This window comes from Cherax quadricarinatus, chromosome 18 (assembly GCF_038502225.1).
Source record: "Cherax quadricarinatus isolate ZL_2023a chromosome 18, ASM3850222v1, whole genome shotgun sequence".
NCBI classification, from domain to species: domain Eukaryota; kingdom Metazoa; phylum Arthropoda; class Malacostraca; order Decapoda; family Parastacidae; genus Cherax; species Cherax quadricarinatus.
In genome coordinates this window covers 39,485,319-39,504,534 of record NC_091309.1, presented here as the reverse complement: position 1 = coordinate 39,504,534, position 19,216 = coordinate 39,485,319, and the positions used below count along the sequence as shown (strand labels likewise).

The 19,216-nt window shown below is 45.4% G+C and overlaps 1 protein-coding gene across 2 annotated transcripts in view; it reads left to right on the top strand.

Annotated features, from left to right (window-relative positions):
• The first annotated feature begins 3,541 nt into the window (after positions 1–3,541).
• LOC128689498 (immunoglobulin domain-containing protein oig-4) overlaps positions 3,542–19,216 on the top strand; it is a 124,100-nt gene continuing 108,425 nt past the window's right edge. Inside the window, exon 1 of one of the 2 annotated variants that reach the window (XM_053777861.2) lies at positions 3,542–3,688. The gene's annotated coding sequence lies outside the window, so the exon portion shown is untranslated. Of the gene's footprint in view, positions 3,793–19,216 lie in introns of both variants that reach the window. The other variant, XM_053777860.2, reaches the window with a different exon arrangement.

Genomic DNA, 19,216 nt, shown 5'->3' with positions numbered 1-19,216 from the left:
TCACCAGACGAGACGTGGGATAATCCCAGGGGTGCGGGACACGTCAGCAACTCCTGGGGTCACCATACGAGACGTGGGATAATCCCAGGGGTGCGAGACACGTCAGCAACTCCTGGCGTCACCAGACCAGACGTGGGATAATCCCAGGGTTGCGGGACACCTCAGCAACTCCTGGCGTCACCAGACCAGACGTGGGATAATCCCAGGGGTGCGGGACACGTCAGCAACTCCTGAGGTCACCAGACCAGATGTGGAATAATCCCAGGGGTGTGAGACACGTCAGCAACTCCTGGGGTCACCAGACCAGACGTGGGATAATCCCAGGGTTGCGGGACACGTCAGCAACTCCTGGGGTCACCAGACCAGACGTGGGATAATCCCAGGGGAGCGGGACACGTCAGCAACTCCTGGGGTCACCAGACCAGACGTGGGATAATCCCAGGGGTGTGGGACACGTCAGCAACTCCCGGGGTCACCAGACCAGACGTGTGTTAATCCCAACATCTCCATTCAAAGCAGGTGAAATCGCAGATCTAGAGAGTGTACAGAGATCCTTTACTGCACGTATAAGTTCTGTCAAGCACCTTAACTACTGGGAACGCTTGGAAGCACTTGACTTGTGGATAAATTAGACACATGTGCAACTCTTGGGTATCTTTATTGAGGAAACGTTTTGCCACACAGTGGCTTCATCAGTCCATACAAAGGAGAATCTTGAAGAACAGGAGGAGAATGAGGTAATCAGTCCCTCAACCTTGAGTCGATGTGATCAGTCCATCAATCTTGAATAGAATACGGCATACGTGCAGAGAAGGAGCTTATAAACTGTTGGTAGGAGAGGTGTAGCAGTCATAGGCGGTGTCACACTTGTTCATTGTGGAAGTAGGTCGTGCCCAAGAATTAGGCAAGCGAAGAATTCCCAAGTATTAAGATCCCAAGAAGTTGCAGTGTCTGACAGGTTTGTAGATGAATGGTTCAGAGAACCGACATGTTGATAAATTAGACATATGTGCAACCCATACAAGATTCTCCTTTGTATGGACTGATGAAGCCACTTTGTGGCGAAACGTTTCCTCAATAAAGATACCCAAGAGTTGCACATATGTCTAATTTATCAACATGTCGGTTCTCTGAACCATTCATCTACAAACCTGTCAGACACTGCAACTTCTTGGGATCTTAATACTTGGGAATTCTTCGCTTGCCTAATTCTTGGGCACGACCTACTTCCACAATGAACAAGTGTGACACCGCCTATGACTGCTACACCTCTCCTACCAACGGTTTATAAGCTCCTTCTCCGCACGTATGCCGTATTCTATTCAAGATTGATGGACTGACCACATCGACTCAAGGTTGAGGGACTGATTACCTCATTCTCCTCCTGTTCTTCAAGATTCTCCTTTGTATGGACTGATGAAGCCACTGTGTGGCGAAACGTTTCCTCAATAAAGATACCCAAGAGTTGCACATGTGTCTAATTTATCAACATGTCGGTTCTCTGAACCATTCATCTACACACTTGACTTGTACTCGTTGGAACGCAGGAGGGAGAGATATATCATAATCTACACTTGGAAAATCTTGGAAGGAATGGTCCCAAATCTGCACACAGAAATCACTCCCTACGAAAGTAAAAGACTGGGCAGGCGATTCAAAATGCCCCCAACAAAAAGTAGGGGCGCCATTGGTACACTAAGGGAAAACACCATAAGTGTCTGGGGCCCAAAACTGTTTAACAGCCTCCCATCAAGCATTAAGGGAATTGCCAATAAACCCCTGGCTGCCTTCAAGAGAGAGCTGGACAGATACCTAAAGTCAGTGCCAGATCAGCCGGGCTGTGGCTCGTACGTTGGACTGCGTGCGGCCAGCAGTAACAGCCTAGTTGATCAGGCCCTGATTCATCGGGAGGCCTGGTCATGGACCGGGCCGCGGGGGCGTTGATCCCCGGAATAACCTCCAGGTAACATCCAGGGGTGTGGGACACGTCAGCAACTCCTGAGGTCACCAGACCAGACGTGGGATAATCCCAGGGGTGTGGGACACGTCAGCAACTCCTGGGGTCACCAGACCAGACGTGGGATAATCCCAGGGGTGTGGGACACGTCAGCAACTCCTGGGGTCACAAGACCAGACGTGGGATTATCCCAGGGTTGCGGGACACGTCAGCAACTCCTGAGGTCACCAGACCAGACGTGGAATAATCCCAGGGGTGCGAGACACGTCAGCAACTCCTGGGGTCACCAGCCCAGACGTGGGATGTCTTGGTATGACATCTTTCTACAGAACATCAAACTTTTCAATAAACTACACAATCTGAGTTATGACGTTTCATTGTGGATAAGTTTCGTTCAGTAGATGAGTTAATATAGTCGCTGGTGGACGAAATATCTTAACAAAAAAATGCCATGAACCGCACTGTGTAATTTATTAATATACTGTTGGTATACGCAGAGTCCAGGAGAGAACAAATAGCCATAGAAGGAATTAGAGGAAAGGCCAATACATTTTTCTTCCTACACAAAATCCAGGGCCAAAACCTCGTATATTAGGATGTCTCGGGAAATCAGTGAAAATTACTGTGTTTAGTGAACCACTCATTAGTCTAGAGATAGAAGAACCGAACGAGTTTTTCCATGAGACTGGTAACACTTCCAAAACTGACTTTGAAGAAGCCATCACCAGCATGCCCATGCATTCTGCTCCAGGCCCAGACTTGTGGAATTCCATATGCCTCAAAAAGAGTGAGAAGCCTTTAATATTTGATATCCGTCATAAAGTCATAAAGAATGACATAATTCCTAGCACAGTAACATTCTTAGCGGATGATCCTAGAATATCTGAGTATCATCCGTTAAAGACACAGCAAGTCTTCAAGTGGATGATATAAATCAGGTCTTTCTCTGTTCCTCAGACAGTATGATGTTTAACGAGGAAACGTTTAAGTTGCTCCGCTAAGGAAGAATGGACGAAATAAAAACAGAACAGGATAAATTCAAATCACTCAATAAAGCTTATGTGCCAGACCTGGGAGTAATGATGTCAGATATCACGGTCAAGGATCACAACAATGCTGTCATTGCTACACCAAGGAAAAGGAAATGCTGGATAACTACAACCTTCAATACGAGATGCTGAGCCAATGATGAGACTCAAATGACCTCTCTCTAGGATGGAATACTGATATATACTTACTGCTTCCTTCAAGGCTAGCGAGTCCTCTGAGCTGGAAAACGTAAATAATTTTCACTCCCCACATGCATTCATTCAACTGAACCACTAGGAAAAGTCCCTTCAACTATATTCCTTGGAATGTAGGCGAGAAAGATACATAATATACACCTGGAAAATCCTGGAGACCGGGGCAGGACGGGTCAGGGTAGGGCAGGGCAGGACAGTCAGGTCAGGGATGGAGGAAGGGCGAGGCAGGACGGGTCAAGGCGAGCCAGGACGGGTGAGGGCGGGTCAGGACAGGTCAGGGCGGGGCAAGAGGGCCGAGGGCGGGGCAGGGCGGGTGAGGGCGTGGCGGGAGGGGTGTGGGCCAGCCAGGAGCGTAGAGACCAGACCCGGGTGTGGAGGACAAGCTTGCCGCAGTTCACCTGCAGGCCGCACCCAGCACGCACACCAAGACACTCACTCCGCTCAGCGCCACCCCTCACAACACTGCTGCCATTATCATAATACTTGAGTAAGAACACCAGCATAATAACGAGTGGGAGCCACAGTGGTGAAGAGTGTCAACACAGAGCCAGTGGTGTCCCCCACACACCCGTCACGCACCCACCACACCAGGTGGGACACACCCTCCTCCTCCTCCCCCCTCATATTGACTAAACTCCTCCCTCACACTTTACTATTCACAATATTGATCAGATGCTCTCAAGACGTTCTATTGGTGCAGCCTCTCTCAAGGTCAGTACACAGTATTTTGGTGCTGGCTCCGTAATGGTCATTACACAATAGCTTGGTGATGTTTACCTGCTGGTTGTTGGGATCATCGTCCCCGCGACCCAGCCTCGCAACAGAGCCTCATGCTTGATCAGTCAGTCAGTCAGGCTGTGTTCCTTGTACACAGTTACACGAATAATCAGTCAGGTTCCTTGCACCCAGCCACACGGATGATCAGTCAGGTTCCTTGCATGCAGCCACACGGATGATCAACGACGGTCTACAAGAACTTGTCTAGTTACATCTTCAAGATAGTTGGAGGCTGTTTTTAATTGACCTTACATTTAACGAGTGCAGAAAAGTAATGGGACTTTACACTCACTGAGTTATCTAGAAGTGTGTTTTTTGTACCTCAGCGTTCATTGAGAATATTTGGTATATTGTATCAAGTTCTTGTAAGGCTTAATTTCAGTGTAAATTATATAATTGTAAGCACATATCTTTAGACATTCCTAATATTTTAAGAGTTTAAAATGATATGGGGAGATCTCCAGAGTTGTAATTTCGCCTGATCCCCCCCCCCCAAAAAAAAAAAAAAAATAAATAAAAATAAAAGTTTACTAATTTACATCAGTTTTCCAATCGAGAATATAAGTACCTAAAAACTATTTAATTGTTTTGAAGGTTCCTGCTCTCCAGCCGATCAATTTTTATTTACCTTTTAGTTACGATATCAACATGTGTTCCTGAGATCCGTCATGGTTACCCCCGAGTCCCTCAAGCTGGACTAGTTCCACTGCGCTTTGTTTTTGGTCATTTTTATTACTTAAACTTTTCCCCTAGCATACTAGTTATAATTTGTGTTCGCTGAACAACGTGCTGCTGTATGTGGCTCACTGAACCACTTTCCTTACAACGGCTTCGAGTTTTTACCGTTTCATCGATGGATGCAACGACTAGTAGTTTGTGGAGGGCCTTATTTGTGTCTTATATATATGACGTAAAGGAGATCATAGCATTCCTCACGTAATGTTATGCTCCGCTATGGAAGAATGGAGGATATGATGGAGCACAGAACAAACTCAGATCATTCAAAGACAGAAGAAATGTCGGAAGATCTCACATTCAAGGATCACAACAACATTGCCATTGCTACAGCAAGGGAAAATGATAGCCTGGATAACTAGAAGTTTCAAGACATGAGATACTGACTCAATGATGGCCCGCCCCCCTTCATGGTAGGAGATGAGTACTGAGAACATTCACTGTTTGTATACATTCAAACATCTAACCTACTGGGAACACTAAGTCCCTTCAACTGTATTCCTTAGAGCGTAGTCGAGAAAGTTACATAATATACACCTGGAAAATCCTGGAGAGACTGCTCCCAAACCTGAACACCGATATCGCTCCATATAGCAAGAGGCTTGGGGGACTGCAAAATACCTCCACTGAAATGGAGGGCCACAACGAGTATACTACGAGAACTCGAGTGTCAGGGGTCCCCTTTGAAGAGTTTCGAGAGTTAATCTACTCTCTGAGCCAGGCCAGGCTCGTCTGGTCCTTGCCTGGTCAACCAGGCTGTTGCTGCTGGAGGCCCGCTGTTCCACATATCCATCACAGCCTAGTTGATCCGGCACCTGGTGAAGATACTTGTCCAGTTTCCTATTGCATACTTTTCCTGAGCAACCTCACTACATGCATACGGGAAATTGCCAAGAAACCTATGGCGGTCAAGAGGGAACTGGACAAGTTCCTCAAATCAGTGACCAGCTGGTCTGTGGTTGGTACGTTGAACTGCGTGTGGTCAGTAGTAACAGCCCGGTTAATTAGATATTGATCCTCTAGGAGGCCTGGGACTGGGCCGCGGGGGATATTGACCCCCGGAAACATCCTTCAGGTATGGTAAGGCTTTTACAAAGTCTTGGTACATAACGTAGTCATTTTGATTACGTCCCACTGAATATAAAACATCCTATTGTAAAATCATGTGGTGTGTTGTGCAAATGTTCTCTCCACATGTTCGTTAATCTTACTCTTTTAAGGAGTTTGATGGATAAAGTTAGCGTTAAAGGCTATAGTTTCTCGCAGTTGCTTTATGGTCGCTTTTGTTTTTAGAGTTTGTGTAATGGTACGACACATGTCTGTCAGGTTTCGAGGGTTTTTCGAACCCTAGCAGCCAGGTTTGAGTCTAAACTTAATTACTGATAATTCAACTTCTAACGCATCATCTCTCAATTCTTTAACCTTCTCGATGTTAGTTTTATCACTCTGTATTGCTATTTCCTTCAAGGATATATTAATATTTGATCCCTTACGCATCTTAAAACTTCAGGACCCTGATTAAAGTATTTATATTTATTAGCATAATTTGTCTTATTAATTCTACGTTTTAACCTTTTGCTTATTTTGCAATAATTTTACTTAAATCCAAATTATTTCTTCACATTATTATTATTATTTAATCGGTTTTGTATGCTTACGTAATTGTGTTCTGGTCTTGAGGATGTTGTCTCTGCTCCTGGTTCTGGCCTTGAGGATGTTGTCTCTGCTCCTGGTTCTGGTCTTGAGGATGTTGTCTCTGCTCCTGGTTCTGGTCTTGAGGATGTTGTCTCTGCTCCTGGTTCTGGTCTTGAGGATGTTGTCTCTGCTCCTGGTTCTGGCCTTGAGGATGTTGTCTCTGCTCCTGGTTCTGGCCTTGAGGATGTTGTCTCTGCTCCTGGTTCTGGCCTTGAGGATGTTGTCTCTGCTCCTGGTTCTGGCCTTGAGGATGTTGTCTCTGCTCCTGGTTCTGGCCTTGAGGATGTTGTCTCTGCTCCTGGTTCTGGCCTTGAGGATGTTGTCTCTGCTCCTGGTTCTGGCCTTGAGGATGTTGTCTCTGCTCCTGGTTTTGGTCTTGAGGATGTTGTCTCTGCTCCTGGTTCTGGCCTTGAGGATGTTGTCTCTGCTCCTGGTTCTGGCCTTGAGGATGTTGTCTCTGCTCCTGGTTCTGGTCTTGAGGATGTTGTCTCTGCTCCTGGTTCTGGTCTTGAGGATGTTGTCTCTGCTCCTGGTTCTGGTCTTGATGTTGTAATTGCTCCTGGTTCTGGCCTTGAGGATGTTGTGTCTGCTCCTGGTTCTGATCATGAGGATGTTGTCTCTGCTCCTGGTTCTGGCCTTGAGGATGTTGTCTCTGCTCCTGGTTCTGGCCTTGAGGATGTTGTCTCTGCTCCTGGTTCTGGTCTTGAGGATGTTGTCTCTGCTCCTGGTTCTGGTCTTGAGGATGTTGTAATTGCTCCTGGTTCTGGCCTTGAGGATGTTGTCTCTGCTCCTGGTTCTGGCCTTGAGGATGTTGTAATTGCTCCTGGTTCTGGCCTTGAGGATGTTGTCTCTGCTCCTGGTTCTGGCCTTGAGGATGTTGTCTCTGCTCCTGGTTCTGGTCTTGAGGATGTTGTCTCTGCTCCTGGTTCTGGTCTTGAGGATGTTGTCTCTGCTCCTGGTTCTGGCCTTGAGGATGTTGTCTCTGCTCCTGGTTCTGGCCTTGAGGATGTTGTCTCTGCTCCTGGTTCTGGCCTTGAGGATGTTGTCTCTGCTCCTGGTTCTGGCCTTGAGGATGTTGTCTCTGCTCCTGGTTCTGGCCTTGAGGATGTTGTCTCTGCTCCTGGTTCTGGCCTTGAGAATGTTGTCTCTGCTCCTGGTTCTGGTCTTGAGGATGTTGTCTCTGCTCCTGGTTCTGGTCTTGAGGATGTTGTCTCTGCTCCTGGTTCTGGTCTTGAGGATGTTGTCTCTGCTCCTGGTTCTGGTCTTGAGGATGTTTTCTCTGCTCCTGGTTCTGGTCTTGAGGATGTTGTCTCTGCTCCTGGTTCTGATCATGAGGATGTTGTCTCTGCTCCTGGTTCTGGTCTTGAGGATGTTGTCTCTGCTCCTGGTTCTGATCATGAGGATGTTGTCTCTGCTCCTGGTTCTGGTCTTGAGGATGTTGTCTCTGCTCCTGGTTCTGGTCTTGAGGATGTCTCTGCTCCTGGTTCTGGTCTTGAAGATGATGCCTTTGCTCCTGGTTCTGGTCTTGAGGATGTTGTCTCTGCTCCTGGTTCTGCCACTCAATTACTAATGTCTCTCTATTGACCCTATAATAACTTAAATAGTGTATGGAACTTGCCCCCAGCAGTTCCTCATCTAGAACGCTTCACTTTATCTTTCTGACCTAAAGATGCTTCGTGACGTTTCAGTGATTCAAGTGCAGCTTTAGCTTATGTTTATTTTAAAGTTCCCAACACATGTGCGCTATGTGGTGACCCTGTATGTGTTTTTTTTTTTATTTTAATGGGATGGTAAACCCAGTTCGGGTCAGTCAGCAGATGACTGACCAAGGGTATTTAACACCGGTAACCAAGCGGCTGCTTAACCACTACACTAATATGCAATAATGGTGTATCATCGCTTGCCTAATTGCTGATCAGATCATCTGGTAAAGAGATTTTTGAGTTTCCTGAAGAACAAAACAATGTCCCCACCCTTCAAGTTGCCTGCCTTTATGGATTCCTCCGAGTATTTTTCACGTCTTGATCATGTGCTTCATGATTCCTCTCTCCTCTAGTGCTGTAAAAAGACTCTTGTCTTCACATTTTATGCATCTTAGCAACATTAATTCCACAGTGAATCTCTATATTTTTAGCTTTTGGAAATGCCTACACAGGTGAAGGCTGTATGATGGTGCTGTGTACCCTATGATATGTCTGAACTACGTAGTATAAGGAATCCTGAAAGACTGATGAGGTACCTGAATGTTGTTATTAAGTTTGCCGGATTTTTTTTTTTGTCAGATGTTTTCAATATTTAGTAGCAATAGTTTTCGTGTGTCCTGTTGCACTGTTACAATTAAGTGGCACTCAAACATTTTAGCTTACATTTATTTGCTAGTTTCTTTGTTCTAGTTTGCGTGTCTTCCCCTAATTATGATTACAGTGTCGAGTCAGCTTCTGTTTTATGTCTGATTCGTAGTCCCAAGATCCAATCATACCTACTCTTGAGACTGAGTATACCTCCACCATATTTCCGAATAGTTGGTTCTACTTAATGAGACTTTAGTAGTATTTCCTAAGATCTCTGAAGGTTACCTACACCTGACATCTAGGTTTCTTGGTTCTTTCTCACATCACAGACCATATGTACCTCTCCACTTTAGTACCTAGAATATTGGTATATTTTAATTATGTCCGCCTGGTTGTTTGAACACTTTCAAGTCACTTTCTGAAGTCCATTCCCATTGATTCCCGAAACAATCTCATTACTAACCACTGGATTTTCGAGATTTTTAATGTGCTTGATCACGTGCGGGTTCCATTCTGGTGTCACTGACTGACTCCGGGACTCCTGAATGCTGTGCATAAAACATTAAATGCTTCGTTCTTAAGGTTCCTGAAGAAGTATGCTACATCCCCTTCATGTAATTAAGGGAACATGACATACGTGTGAGGTCCCTCGGGCTTCACTCCATAAAATGCTGACAAGAACGATAAATAATAATCGTGACTCACGAAACCATAATAACACGTTTGCAAACAAATCACAAAACGAGTTGGGCTCAGACCCATGACAGGTTAATATTAAACTAACTTGTATAAACCTTGGTAATTGATATCCACAACATATTCATTAGAAAACGTTTCAGTCCTGAGACCTAGCTCACTTCTAACACAGAAGTTGAAAATAACGGTAAATATGAGCAGAAAGTGTGACTGTGTCACATAGTGACCTTAAAAATTCAGGTGAAGTTAGGTAGACAATGATGTCACGTGATTTTTGTGCTGTGAGGTAGGTTGGGCTTCGCCTGGCTGAATATCCTTTATGTCGGTATTATGTTCCAGTGTCGGTGACGGCTTCTATATATCGTCCAAGTCTACCATTATGTTCAATGAGGACAAGTTCGAAAACAATGCCATACATGATACTCATCTAGGCAAAGTCCAACTTACCTCAACACAGGAGCCACGTGACCTCATTGTCCACCTAAACTCATCTTAAATCAGTCTCGCTTGCATTTTGAGGTCACTATGTGACACACTCCACTTTCTACCTATATACAATTGTTATTTTCAACCTCTGTGTTAGTTCCCCTGTCTTCTAATAATATGTTATTTTTCATTTGTAATCTACCTTGTCTATAATTACTATCGCATTTGCTCTGTTTTCGTAAGGTTAAGTCCAGGATCTTTCCTTAATTCATGGTATAACATAACAAATCTTTGAGGTTAACTGTGTTGCAGATGTCTAAGCAAAGCTCACCTGTCTTCCTCAAATCCTGAAACTACCAGGGCAGTGGCTAGTAGTTTTAAGACTAGCTTGCCATGGATTTGTGCCTCATCTGTTCTGTGATTCAATAAATTATAATCCATAAACTAAAAATGTTGTAAAGATTGGCTTAAAATCTACACACTAAACTTGCTCTTCACGAGAGCATTAGGTGTGACAAAAGGATACAAAATGCCTCTAATGAAAAACAAAAGTAAACTCGTACACAAAGCTATTAAGTGAAAAAATGGGGAACAAGACTTCAACAGCCGACATATACCAAGTGAATTACCCACAAACTTCTGTCATAAAAAAGATGGGTTACTCCAGGTAATTCCTAATAGCATTATATAAATAAAGTACTGAGCATATCGAATCAAGAAACAATTCAAAATAACAGATTTAACTTAGATAATTTTAAATTTAGAAACAACATGGGAAAGTATTGGTTTTCAAACTAAGTTGTCGGTGAGTGTTACAATTTGTCAAGTAACGTAATGTTGATAAATGAGACTTACGGAACACTAGGGTTTCTTTATTCTGGAAATGTTTCGCCAGCGAGTGACTTCCACCTTTCTCTGCACTGGACTGATAAAGCCGATGATTGGCGAAACGTTTCCCGAATAAAAATACGCAAATGCTGCACCAGAGTCTCATCAACTTTACGGTTTTCTAAATCATTTATTCACAAGAAAAGTCATGGAAATACATGGTATAAAATGCCGACACGATGGAAAAGTAGAGACAAATGGAATATAATGCCACATTAATTGGACCTGTATCGTTTTACCTAACAATGTTACCATGATGGAGAAATAAGTGTGTGTGACCATAGTTACGTCATTGTACTTATCTCCAACACCAACAACTGTCAACACATCCTCTTACAACATTACTTCCTCAGCTTTATTTTGTCTGATGTTTTGGTAAAGAAACTATAAGTGCAGCACAAACCCTTATTTACAGATAAACTTTCCGTCAGAGGGCAATAAAGGTCACAATACCGAAGTTGGAACAATTAAAAAATAACCCACATTTGGGAAAGGTTAAGTGATGACGTTTCGGTCCGTCCTGGACCTTCGTGAAGTCGCACTTGACAGTGGTCCAGGACGGACCAAAACGTAGTCCTAACTTTCTTAAGTGAGTAACTTTTGCTATCCAGCATTGTCTCGTGTTCTGCCAAGTTTCTCCACCAGTCCAAAACTCATAAATACGTCTCAACTCTTTTTTTTCTTTTTCTTACAGTGTAGTGGATCTTATACTCGTCTGTAATATATCATGATGTGCCTCCAATAACGCTGGAGATAAATGGTGTCATATACCGACACGATGGGAAAGTAGATACAAAAGCAGTATAATGCGATCTTTTACTGGCTACGTTTCGCCCAAACAGAGTGCTTTAGCAAGCCACAGACAGATCTGATTGTGACGATAAAAGTCTACTGAGTGGACGAAACGTAGTTAATAAGGGATCGCATTATGCGGCAGTGTGTGTGTACTCCCGTACTGGGGTTGCAGCTCGTGTAGGATACATGTGAAGGACATGTACCCTCCCTCAAGGCCTTTCCACACTTTTATTTCTAGTGAAAATAGCATGGAGATACCTACAACATGTGGACTTATGTACGGTTCAAATTTCTTCAGAAGCCATTACTGGCGAAATGTTTCCTTTAATAAATACCCTGACTTGTACATTTTTTTTTTTTTCACATCTATTCCTAGTGCTTCTACCTTACGTCTCGACGTTGCGTTTCCACACGTTTCTCATTCATTCATTTCCTCTCTTGATTTAAATTATTTGTTAGGTATCTTCTGTGCTCTATGTACATCCACAGTTCCTTTGTTCCTCTGTTTCTGGTCTCATTGTGTCATCTAGGTAAAGAATTAGTTACTTTTGCAATGTTTGGGAAACTATTATAGAAACGTCGCCAACAAGTGGCCTCCTCAGTCCGGTACGGAGACGGATGGTGGAAGATGAGGAGTCTGAGGTAATCAGTCCCTCAGCCTTGAAGCTGAGGGTAGTCAAATATAAAGGCCACGTTGCTTGGTAGTCTTGGAACTTGTAGGTATACAATATCGACAGGTTGATGAGCAAGACACTTGTACAACATTTAGGTATCTTTATAGATGAAAAGTGTCGCCTGAACAACTGGTTTCATACGTTGACTAGAAGTGAATTACAAACCTGGAGACAGACGACATTTGTTTACCTCTGTTGAAAATGGAATAAAATACCAACAAGTGGATGAATAAGACATGTATTCAGCAGTTGAGTATTGTTGAAACGTTTCAGCAACGCGGTAGACTTCATCAGTCAAATACAGAGGAGAATGTATCATAGGCAGCAGTAGTGCGAGGTAAAGATGATGTCTGTCCATCAACCTTGAAGAAATAGTTCGGACGGATCACATCATCTTTACCTCGCCACTACTGCTACATATATTTTCTTCTGTATTTGATTGATGAAGCCTAACGGGTAGGAGAAATATTTCAACAACACAGATACCCAACTGTTGCACATATGTCTTAGTCATCCACTTATTTATCTCGCTGATCACGTGTGTCCAGGAAAACAGTCTTCAGAGAGCACAGTTTCCATTACCAAACCAACGATTCATTTTCCACCATTCCTTTCGCTAAATGAACCACACGGGTTTACATCATTCAAATAATAATAATAATAATAATAATAATAATAATAATGATAATAAATCATCCACTGCCATCTTCATACTTTCTTCCATTTCCCTCCTTTATTACAATTCCTGCTGCTTGATCCTCCAGGATTCTGGGTCTCCTCTCCAGTCTCTCACCTCTATATCATTCGTGTGAAAATCATATTCCCTTTAAGGGTGGGAGAGAGTTCTTTGATGCTTGTAAAGAGATCTTGATTAGAACTACCCATCCCTAACTTAGTTCAAAACCGATTCCGTTCCCTTCCCATGGTATTGTTTGATTCCCTTCCCTTCCCATGGTATTGTATGATTCCCTTCCTTTCCCATATATGATTCCCTTCCCTTCCCAAGGTATTGTATAAGTTCCTTCCCTTCCCAAGGTATTGTATGATTTCCTTCCCTTCCCAAGGTATCGTATGATTCCCTTCCCTTCCCAAGGTATCGTATGATTCCCTTCCCTTCCCAAGGTATCTTATGATTCCCTTCCCTTCCCAAGGTATCTTATGATTCCCTTCCCTTCCCAAGGTATCGTATGATTCCATTCCCTTCCTAAGGTATCTTATGATTCCCTTCCCTTCCCAATGTATCTTATGATTCCCTTCCCTTCCCAAGGTATCTTATGATTCCCTTCCCTTCCCAAGGTATCTTATGATTCCCTTCCCTTCCCAAGGTATCTTATGATTCCCTTCCCTTCCCAAGGTATCTTATGATTCCCTTCCCTTCCCAAGGTATCTTATGATTCCCTTCCCTTCCTAAGGTATCTTATGATTCCCTTCCCAAGGTATCTTATGATTCCCTTCCCAAGATATCTTATGATTCCCTTCCCTTCCTAAGGTATCTTATGATTCCCTTCCCTTCCCAAGGTATCTTATGATTCCCTTCCCTTCCCAAGGTATCTTATGATTCCCTTCCCTTCCCAAGGTATCTTATGATTCCCTTCCCTTCCCAAGGTATCTTATGATTCCCTTCCCCTCCCAAGGTATCTTATGATTCCCTTCCCTTCCTAAGGTATCTTATGATTTCCTTCCCTTCCCAAGGTATCTTATGATTCCCTTCCCTTCCCAAGGTATCTTATGATTCCCTTCCCTTCCCAAGGTATCTTATGATTCCCTTCCCTTCCCAAGGTATCTTATGATTCCCTTCCCTTCCCAAGGTATCTTATGATTCCCTTCCCTTCCCAAGGTATCTTATGATTCCCTTCCCTTCCCAAGGTATCTTATGATTCCCTTCCCTTCCAAAGGTATCTTATGATTCCCTTCCCTTCCCAAGGTATCTTATGATTCCCTTCCCTTCCCAAGGTATCTTATGATTCCCTTCCCTTCCCAAGGTATCTTATGATTCCCTTCCCTTCCAAAGGTATCTTATGATTCCCTTCCCTTCCCAAGGTATCTTATGATTCCCTTCCCTTCCCAAGGTATCTTATAATTCCCTTCCCTTCCCAAGGTATCTTATGATTCCCTTCCCTTCCCAAGGTATCTTATGATTCCCTTCCCTTCCCAAGGTATCTTATGATTCCCTTCCCTTCCCAAGGTATCTTATGATTCCCTTCCCTTCCCAAGGTATCTTATAATTCCCTTCCCTTCCCAAGGTATCTTATGATTCCCTTCCCTTCCCAAGGTATCTTATGATTCCCTTCCCTTCCCAAGGTATCTTATGATTCCCTTCCCTTCCCAAGGTATCTTATGATTCCCTTCCCTTCCCAAGGTATCTTATAATTCCCTTCCCTTCCCAAGGTATCTTATGATTCCCTTCCCTTCCCAAGGTATCTTATGATTCCCTTCCCTTCCCAAGGTATCTTATGATTCCCTTCCCTTCCCAAGGTATCTTATGATTCCCTTCCCTTCCCAAGGTATCTTATAATTCCCTTCCCTTCCCAAGGTATCTTATGATTCCCTTCCCTTCCCAAGGTATCTTATAATTCCCTTCCCTTCCCAAGGTATCTTATGATTCCCTTCCCTTCCCAAGGTATCTTATGATTCCCTTCCCTTCCCAAGGTATCTTATGATTCCCTTCCCTTCCCAAGGTATCTTATGATTCCCTTCCCTTCCCAAGGTATCTTATAATTCCCTTCCCTTCCCAAGGTATCTTATGATTCCCTTCCCTTCCCAAGGTATCTTATGATTCCCTTCCCTTCCCAAGGTATCTTATGATTCCCTTCCCTTCCCAAGGTATCTTATGATTCCCTTCCCTTCCCAAGGTATCTTATGATTCCCTTCCCTTCCCAAGGTATCTTATGATTCCCTTCCCTTCCAAAGGTATCTTATGATTCCCTTCCCTTCCCAAGGTATCTTATAATTCCCTTCCCTTCCCAAAGTATCTTATGATTCCCTTCCCTTCCCAAGGTATCTTATGATTCCCTTCCCTTCCCAAGGTATCTTATGATTCCCTTCCCTTCCCAAGGTATCTTATGATTCCCTTCCCTTCCCAAGGTATCTTATGATTCCCTTCCCTTCCCAAGGTATCTTATGATTCCCTTCCCTTCCCAAGGTATCTTATGATTCCCTTCCCTTCCCAAGGTATCTTATGATTCCCTTCCCTTCCCAAGGTATCTTATGATTCCCTTCCCTTCCCAAGGTATCTTATGATTCCCTTCCCTTCCTAAGGTATCTTATGATTCCCTTCCCTTCCTAAGGTATCTTATGATTCCCTTCCCTTCCCAAGGTATCTTATGATTCCCTTCCCTTCCCAAGGTATCTTATGATTCCCTTCCCTTCCCAAGGTATCTTATGATTCCCTTCCCTTCCCAAGGTATCTTATGATTCCCTTCCCTTCCCAAGGTATCTTATGATTCCCTTCCCTTCCCAAGGTATCTTATGATTCCCTTCCCTTCCCAAGGTATCTTATGATTCCCTTCCCTTCCCAAGGTATCTTATGATTCCCTTCCCTTCCCAAGGTATCTTATGATTCCCTTCCCTTCCCAAGGTATCTTATGATTCCCTTCCCTTCCCAAGGTATCTTATGATTCCCTTCCCTTCCCAAGGTATCTTATGATTCCCTTCCCTTCCCAAGGTATCTTATGATTCCCTTCCCTTCCCAAGGTATCTTATGATTCCCTTCCCTTCCCAAGGTATCTTATGATTCCCTTCCCTTCCCAAGGTATCTTATGATTCCCTTCCCTTCCCAAGGTATCTTATGATTCCCTTCCCTTCCCAAGGTATCTTATGATTCCCTTCCCTTCCCAAGGTATCTTATGATTCCCTTCCCTTCCCAAGGTATCTTATGATTCCCTTCCCTTCCCAAGGTATCTTATGATTCCCTTCCCTTCCCAAGGTATCTTATGATTCCCTTCCCTTCCCAAGGTATCTTATGATTCCCTTCCCTTCCCAAGGTATCTTATGATTCCCTTCCCTTCCCAAGGTATCTTATTCCTCTGGATCTGTCACATCCCTATAATAATATTATCATTATTAATAAATCTATCAAATCAATTCTACTGAAATCCCCAATAACTTACTGTGCTTCCTTTGAAGATCCCCCACAAACACAAGCTCCTGGCCCTGCCTCGTAGACAACTATGATCGGCATCACTAACGTCTGGCTTCTTTGAGCCTAATATGTCTACTAGAGTAGATATGTTAGGGAGACGTTGAGACTCAGTATCCTGGAGGATTAAGCAGGAGGAATTAAAATAAAGAAGGAAACATGGAGGAAAGTATGAAGATGACAGTGGATGAATTATTATTATTCAAATGATGATGTAAACCCGTATGGCTCATTAAGAGCAAGGAATGGTGGAAAATTAATGTTTTGTTAGAGTGTTTGAATTTGAGAAGATGCTGCCAAATATGGGACAGTAGGCCTGTAGCAGTGTTTATCATCTATTAAGTTATTTGTTTACATTTCTGGCAATATACTTGACGTTATATTTACCTCCAGGTTCTTTCCATTGTGATATTTGCAGTCTCTCTCCGCCCCACCTGTATTGTGTGTTTATATCTCATGGACGTAGCTATTAATATACTCACCAATTTATACTCATTAGTGCTCACGGAAGAAGACTTATACTCATGGTCCAAGTTAAACATCACACAACTGGTTTCAAAGGCTTCCTGGCTGACGAACCCTGTCTTACCCGAGCATGTGTGACTCTCACGCTGGTGTATGTCAGCGTACATGTTTACTGGGCAGGAAGGGAAGTATAACCTATATTGTGACATGTACGCTGTCACAATCTACACATGGAAGAAATGTAGGGTGCCGGAACCTACAAGGGGAGGGAATGCAGGGCGCCACAACCTACAGGGAGAGGGGGATGCAGGGTGCCAAAACCTACAGGGGGAAGGGATGTAAAGTGCCATAACCTACAGGGGGAGGGGAAATGCAGGGTGCCAAAACCTACAGGGGGAGGGAGGGATGTAGGGTGCAACAATCTACAGGGGGGAGGGGACGTAGGGGGGCCACACCCTACAGGGGGAAGGGATGTACTGTGCCACAACCTAGAGGGAAAGGGGATGTAGGGTGCCACAACCTACAGGGGGAGGGGATGTAGGGTGCCACAACCTACAGGAGGGGGAAGTAGGGTGCCACAACCTACAGAGGAAGGGGATGTAGGGTGCCACAACCAAAAGGGGAGGGGATGTAAGGTGCCACAACCTACAGAGGGAGGGGAGGTAGGGTGCAACCTACAAGGAGAGGGGATGTAGGGTGCCACAACCTACAGGAGGGGGAAGTAGGGTGCCACAACCTACAGAGGAAGTGGATGTAGGGTGTCACAATCAAAAGGGGAGGGGATGTAGGGTGCCACAAGGTACAGAGGGAGGGGAGGTAGGGTGCAACCTACAAGGGGAGGGGATGTAGGGTGCCACAACCTACAGGGGGAGGGGGAGGTAGGGTGCCACTATCTACAGGGGGAGGGGACGTAGGGTGCCATAACCTACATGGGGGAGGGGGGATGCAGGAGGCCACAAGCTACAGAGGGAGGGGAGGTAGGGTGCAACCTACAAGGGAAGGGTATGTAGGGTGCCACAACCTACAGGGAGAGGGAATGTAGGGAGCCACAACCTACAGGGGGAGAGGGGATGTAGAGGGCCACAACCTACATGGGGAGGAGGATGCAGGGTGCCACAAACTACAGCAGGAAGGGATGTAGGGTGCCACAAACTACAGCAGGAAGGGATGCAGGGTGCCACAACCTTCAGGGGGAGGGGATGTAGAGTGCCACAACCTACGGGGGGAGGGGGACGTAGGGTGCCACAACCTACAGCAGGAAGGGCTGTAGGGTGCAACAAGCTACAGGGGAGGGGGATGCAGGGTGCCACAAACTACAGGGGGAGGGGATGCAGAGTGCCACAAGCTACAGGGGGAGGGGATGCAGAGTGCCACAACCTACAGGGGGAAGAGATCCAGGGTGCCACAACCTAAAAAGGGAGTGGATGCAGGGTGCCACAACCTACAGGGGGAGGGGATGTAGGGTGCCACAACCTTCAAGAGGGAGGGGATGTAGAGTGCCACAACCTACAGGGAGAAGGGATGTGGAGTGCCACAATCTACAGGGGGGGATGTAGGGTGATACAACCTACAGGGGGAGGGGATGTAGGGTGCCATAACCTACAAGGGCAGGGGATGTAGGGTGCCACAACATACAGGGGGATGGGATTTAGGGTGCCACAACCTACAGAGGGAGGGGATGTAGGGTGCCACAACCTACAGGGGAGGGGATACAGGGTGCCACAACCTACAGAGGGAGGGGATGTAGGGTGCCACAACCTACAAGGGAGGGGATATAGGGTGCCACAACCTACAGGGGGAGGGGATGTAGGATGCCGTAACCTATAGAGGGAGGGGATGTAAGGCGTCACATCCTACAGAGGGCGAGGATGTAGGGTGACAACCTGCAGGGGGAGGGAATGTAGGGTGCTAAAACCTACAGAGGGGATGCAGGGCGCCACAACCTACAGGGGGAAGGGATATAGGGTGCCACGTCCTACAGATGGAGAGGATGTAGGGTGCAACCTACAGGGGGAGGGGAAGTAGGGTGCCACAACCTACAGGGGGAGGGGATGTAGGGTGCCACAACCTACAGGGGGAGGGGATGTAGGGTGCCACAATCTACAGGGGGAGGGGATGTAGGGTGCCACAATCTACAGAGGGAAGTGATGTAGGGTGCCACAACCTACAGGGGGAGGTGATGTAGGGTGCCACAACCTACAGGGGGAGGGGATGTAGGGTGCCACAACCTACAGGAGGGAGGGGATGCAGGGTGCCACAACCTACAGGGGGAGGAGATGTAGGGTGCCACAACCTACAGGCGGAGGATCTAGGGTGCCTAAAACTACAGGGGGAGGAGATGTAGGGTGACACAACCTACAGGACGAGGGGATGTAGGGTGCCACAACCTTCAGGGGGGAGGGGATGTAGGGTGCCACAACCTACAGGGGGAGGGG